Raw genomic sequence first — 6,729 nt, 5'->3', positions numbered from 1 at the left:
CGTTTGCCTTGCATACGGCCGACCCGGGTTCGATTCCCAGCATTCCATATGGTCCCCTAAGCACCACCAGGAGTAACTCTTGAGTGTATCGCCAGGTGTGACCCAAAAAGCAAAAAAAATTAAATAAATGAAAAAAATAACAAAAACTATCTTTTAAAAATCTTTGATCATTCGGTAAAATATACTGTATAAAATCTTTATCTCATCCTTAGTTAAGTTCAGGTTCATTGAAAATCATTTTTGTTTTTACAAAAATCTGGCAGTCAAAATACAGGATTAAATGTGTTTCAAAAAGTATCATATTGGGGCTGGAGAGACTGTACAATGGGTAGAGTGTTTGCCTTGCATGCGGCTGACCTAGATTCTATCCCCAACATCCCATATGGTCCCCTGAGCCCTGACAGGAGTGATGCCTGCGCACAAAGTCAGGAGGAAGTCCTGAGCACTGCTGGATGTGACCTCCAAACAAACAACAAACAAACAAACAAACAAACAAATAAGGCATCATCTAATCTCTTGGCAATTTTATTTTGTTTTGTTTTGTTTTGTTTGGGAGCCACACCCAGGGCTTACTACTGGCTCTGCACTCAGGAATTACTCCTGGTTGGCTCCAGGGACTATATGGGGTGCTGGGAATCAAACCCAGGTTAGCTGTGTGCAAGGCCAAAGCCCTACCTTCTGTACTTTTGCTCTGGCCTCTTAAACTCAGGTTATTAGTTACTGAAATTTCTAACATGCTCCTTTCTTAATTTTTCTCTTGGAATTCAAAGAAGATTCTTGGGCTAACTAAACTTGATAAGTTAATTCTGGTCTCATTTCAATGTAAGAAATTTGATCATTTTGCTGCAGCAGTATACCCGAAACATGGAAATAGCCTAAAGTGTCCATTGATGGATGAATGGCTAAAAATGGTAAGGTATTAATATATCCAACAGAGCATTATTTCATGATGAAAATGAAGGAAATCCTGTTCTTTACAACCCAGATGGACCTTGAGGGTATTATGCAAAGTGAAATACATTAGAGAGAGAAGACAAACACTATAAGATCTCATTCATATGTGGAAGTTAAAAAAAGCTGAACTCAGAGAAACAAAACAAGGGACTAGACAGTATTGAACGATGACAAACTCTTGGCCTTGAACTACCAAATAGAGATTATCAAGAGGTGGGGGAGGTGGTGGGAGAGAATGAAGAGACAGACTAGGAGTGATACACAAACAGGGGAGTGGAGGGTGTCCATTGCCAATCAGATTGACACCTTTGACTTCCACAGGGAATGAGAGAAACACATAAGGACACAGACAAACACACATGAAATATTCAAGCATTAGAGTTGCCTGGGTGATCTCACAGGCTAGTCATTTATGCCATATAATATCGCTCCCCCACCCCCAGAGTTCCCAACATTGTTTTAAGTTGACAGAGACATTAAGGACAGTTAGTAAGTACATTGATATTCAATAGGTAAATAAAGATCAGAGGCTGGCTGGAGTATTTCAAAAGGCGAATCAGCTGGCATCTAAATGATCCTGCACTGTTTATACAGTTCTATTCTGGATGCACAATGCACGATGCACAAAGAGTTGGCAAACTCTTTGCATTCTAAGACCTAAGGACTTTTTCCTAGGGGCATACTCCATTTTTGAGTTTGTTGTTGTTGGTAGGGGAACGAATTCCCACAGAAGGTGTGGGGTGCTTTGAAGGGTGGTAGTTGAAGGTGCAGTATCTTTGTGCTTCAAACCATAACCCAGTTTTCCTCCCAACCTAACCTCCCACACACAAGGACTGCTTAGCCTGTAAGTCAGTGTCAAGCAGCAGACTGCAGCCTCTTCTGCATTATGGGGATTGTAAAAGTTGTACCAAGAATAAGACATACTTCAAGAGACACTAAGTGAAATTTAGAAGATGGCAAGAAGGCAAGACTGATTACTATGCTCAGTAACATTTGGTAATCTAGGATAAAAATAAATACAGCACACAAAAACATAGAATGATAGTCCATGTCACCAACAGATACATTATTTGCCAGATTTTTTATTCTCATATAGAAGGAGATATGATAGTTTGTGCAACAGATGCTCATGAACTTCCAAAGTATGGTGTGAAGGTTGGCCTGACAAATTATGCTGTAGCTTATTGTATTGGCCTGCTGCTAGACCACAAGCTTCTTAATTGATTTGGCATGGACAAGATATATCAAGGCCAAGTGGAAATCACTGGAAGTGAATATCATATGGAAAGCATTGATGGACAACCTGTGTTTCGCCTGCAATTTGGATGCAGGACTTTCCAGAACTGTTACTGGAAACAAAGTTTTGTGGGCCCAGAAAAGATTCACGAATGGGGCTTGTCTATTCCTCACTGTATCAAATGATTTCCAGGTTATAAATAAAAAATAAGGAAGTTAACACTAGAATATATTGGAAACACATTATGAGACAGGACATTGCAGACTATATATGTTATCTAATGGAAGATGCATATGAGGAGCAGTTTTCTCAATATATAAAGAGCTACAAAGAAAAACAAAAAAGAAAAAAAGAAAAGAAAGAAATAAAAAAAACAAGAAAAGAAAAAGAAAAAAAGGAAGAAAAAAAAGAAAAAGGAGAAAAAAGTAAAGAAAAAAGAGCAACATAACTTCAGACATGATGGAGGAGATGTAGAAGAAAGTTTGTATGGCTATATGGGACAAGCCTGTCTATGAGAATTGTCAGAGAGAATTTCAGAAGAAGAGCTGGAACCATCCCAAAATGTCTCTTGTCCAGAAGAAAGATTGGGTAGCCCGGAAGAAAGCAAGTTTTATTTCAGAACTCAGGAGCAGGCTTGATCACACTTGATCACTTGACTTCCCGTTAATCATCGATTTGCTCGAGCAGGTATCAGTAATGTCTCCATTCGTCCCTGTCGCGTGCTAGTGTAGCCCAATGGCGTCTCTTTGTTCTAGGAACACGAAGAGCCTCAAACCGATTGTTCAGGGTCTTGACGAAGAAGTCTGACCATCTGGTAGGTGGGCGGCCACGCGGTCCTTTGACATTCCGTGAAATCCATTTGGTAACGGCTCTAGTCCAGCGGTCATCTCCAAATCTCATTACGTGTCCAGCCCATCTGATTTTCGACGCCTTGGCAAACGAGACAGCGCCCCTGATTCTTGACCATCGATGGAGGTCGGAACTCCAGATTCTTTCTCTCATTTGAGTGAAACGTGATACTCCAAACATAGCTTTTTGGATTCCTCTTTGGGCGACCCGAATAGAGTTCTCATCCTGTTTTCGTAGGGCCCAGGTCTCTGAGGCATATGTAAATGCAGGAAGAACAGTGGAATTGAAGAGATGTGCCCAGAGCCAGAGGTTCTTCGTCCTCTTAGCTATTTCTTCGACGCTTTTGAAGACGTTCCAAGCTGCTCTCTTCCTCCTGCACAACTCAGGTGCCAGGTCATTCATCATGTTGACTTCTCAACCTAAGTACACATAACTGTTGCAATCGGAGATGATCGTTCCATTGAGAGTGAATGGAACGTCAGGAACAAGACTGTTTCTCATAAATATTGTCTTCGTGAGATTCAGCTGGAGTCCGACCTTTCCACACTCACAGTCGAAGTCGGCCAGCATTTGTGCCACTTGACTAATGTTTGGTGTTATTAAAACGATGTCATCAGCAAAGCGGAGGTGGTGTAGATGCCGACCGTCTATATTCACTCCCATTCCTTCCCATTCCAGTCGTCGCATGATGTTCTCGAGGGTGGCACTGAAGAGTTTCAGTGAAATGGTATCATCCTGCTGAACCCCTCTCTTGACATTGATGATCACTTCTTTGTAAAATGGTGAGATCCTGGTAGTGAATCCATAATACAACTCATGGAGGATCCTGATGTATTGAGTATGAATACCCTGATTGGCTAGGGCTTCGATGACTGCTTCCTTCTCAACAGAATCAAAGGCCTTCTTTAGATCAATGAACGTTAGACAGAGCAACATCTTGAACTCCTGAGAAACCTCAATGAGCTTGGTTATCGTGTGGATATGGTTAATGGTGCTGAATCCTTTGTGGAACCTGGCTTGCTCGCATGGTTGTCCTTCATCTAGTGTTCTGTCAATCCTATTCAGGATGACTCGAGTGAACAGCTTGTAGATGACAAACAATAGGAAGATCAGGCGATAGTTGCCAATGTCGTGGGTGTCTCCCTTCTTGAACGGTAGTACGGTCCTGCTGGTTTTCCACTGGGACGGAACCTTGCATTCAGACAGGTAGCATGTGAAGAGCCGAGCCAGTGTATTGATGAGTACTGACGGCAGGTTCTTCAGGTGTTCAGGTCTGACCTTGTCTGGGCCGGGTGCTGTTTGCTTCTTTACCCACGAAATGGCATGTCAGATTTCGGAAGGGAGAACGTTGGGAACGACATATCCATCCTGCAGAATTTGGTATGTGGGCAGGTGGATGTGGCTATCAAAGAGATCTGAATAGAAATCATGGATAATATTCTCCATTAACCTTCTGGAAGATATGATAGACCGATCAGGATGTTGGAGGGCAGTCATCTTGGTCTTGTAGTTGGCGAAGGACAGGCGGGCGTTATGAATGCTTTTCCCGGCTTCTGCCACATCTACCAGCACTGCTGCTCTTCTCTCTTTGAGGTCTTCCTTTATCGCATCTCTGCACTGCTTTGTGAACTCGGACATTCGCTTGCGGTTGCCTGAGGCATGTGCCAAACGACGTTGGTGAATAAGCTCAAGAGTTTTTGAAGACAAGCGTTTTTTTGTGGCTATCTCTCTCTTGGCGTTCCTCGCACAATCATCGCACAATCATGGAGGTGCTGGACCAGTTGATCATATTCCTTGTCAATGTTGTCAATGACGGCATCTTCCCATGTTACAGCAATAGTGCCAAAGAGCTCCCAGTTGGTGGTCATTCTGGGAGTTATCTTCTTAAACTTTGCAGCCCTTTCTCCCATGGTTTGAACCATGGGAACACCTACAAGGGCAATTTGAGGCTGCCCCAAAAGTCTCTATCCCTCTCGGAGAGCCTGGCAAGCTACAGAGAGTATTCTGCCTGCATGGCAGAGCCTGGCAACCTATCCGTGGCATATTCAATATGCTAAAACCAGTAAATACAATGGGTCTCATTCCCCTGACCCTGAAGGAGTCACCAATAAGGCAGCGTTGAAAAGGATGTGGAAGGAGAGGCTGATGAAAGCTCAAGGCCAAACTAGACTGCCAAAACAAAGAAAGACAAAAATGATTGTCTGTACTTTCAATGCATGTATGCTGGCATCAGATGCATCCATCAAGGACCTGATGATACAAGCACGAAAGATCAAGTACGACATCATTGGTCTGACCGAGACAAGAAGGCATCAATCACATCATGCCGTTTTCGACACTGGAGAAGAACTGTTCCTCGGAACATGCGACAAAAGAGGCGTCGAAGGCATAGGTGTCCTTGTCAACATGAACTTGGCCATGAGCATAGATTCATTCGAATGCCTAACAACCCGAATCCGATGATTACACTTGAATAGATGTGGCACACTGCCGGCAGTTTCTATCTTTGTTGTCTACGCACCAACATCCAATTATGATGAAGGAGAAATTGAGAAATTCTACATGGAGCTGGAGAAGTTCTATAAAGAAGAACACAACTTCTACAAGATCATTTTCGGTGATTTTAATGCCAAGATAGGACCAAGAAGATCAGCCAAAGAACTCCACATTGGGACCCATGGCCAAGAATGGAACAAACAGGGTGAGAGACTGTCTGAGTTCATCATGTCGACCAAGACCATCTATGGTAACTCACAGTTCCAGAAGGCCGAATCTAAACGATGGACATGGGAGTCTCCCGCTGGACGGTTCCACAACGAAATTGACCACATCATATTCAATCAACGGTTTTGCCTGACCGATGTCACTGTTGTCCCAAAATTCCAAATGGGATTGGACCACTGTCTCCTTCGTGCAAAACTCTACTTGACAGGAGCAGGTTACTGAGAGCTAAAATCAAAGCATAATTTTAATGGAGATTTTTCAAAGACCTCTTAGCCAAGCAGTGAAAAATACCCATAAACCACAATGCTAACACTTGGAACTGTGTGACCTGAACTACACTAATTAAATTTTAAAATTTAATTCAAAGCAAAAACTGAACTCTTAGAAATGAATAGTAGAATGCTGGTTCCCTGGGAGTAGAGGCAGAAGATGGGAGGAGAAGGAGGTATTCAACAGAGTGTATGAACTGCCAAATTATAAGCAGAATATCTTCAAGATACCTCATGGACAGTGAGAACCGTTCACCATACAATATTGCTTATTTGAAAGTTATTGAGAATATATCTAAACGTTCTCATCACAAGATAAAATGTTATTACTCTACATTCACTTCTGGTGGGAATGTAAACTGGTACAGTATTTTTAGAAAAATATATAGACATTCCTTAAAAATCAAGGAATTGGGCTTCTATTTGACCCAACAACCCAACTTCTTGGAATATACCCCAAGGGCTAAAAACAAAATGGCGAAAAGACTGTGTTTCTTTTTTTTATTAGTGAAACACCATGAAGTACAGTTGTAGACTTACACACTTTCGTGCTTGAGTTTCAGCTTTACAATGATCAAGTACCCATCCCTCCACCAGTGCCTATTCTCCACCACCAATGAACCCAGTAGCCCTCCCACCCCCACCCCACCCCACTCCTGCCCCACCTCTGTGGCAGGAAATTCCCTTTTGTTCCCT

General features: G+C 42.5%; 1 pseudogene; it reads left to right on the top strand.

The window, feature by feature from the left end:
• Positions 1-1,840: 1,840 nt before the first annotated feature.
• LOC130036718 (60S ribosomal protein L5-like) lies at positions 1,841-2,839 on the top strand (annotated as a pseudogene).
• The last annotated feature ends 3,890 nt before the right edge of the window (positions 2,840-6,729 follow it).

Source organism: Sorex fumeus, unplaced genomic scaffold, assembly GCF_029834395.1.
Source record: "Sorex fumeus unplaced genomic scaffold, SorFum_2.1 ptg000065l, whole genome shotgun sequence".
Taxonomy (NCBI): Eukaryota; Metazoa; Chordata; class Mammalia; order Eulipotyphla; family Soricidae; genus Sorex; species Sorex fumeus.
Note: the sequence above shows the minus strand (reverse complement) of the source record. Positions and strands in the feature narration are given on the sequence as shown.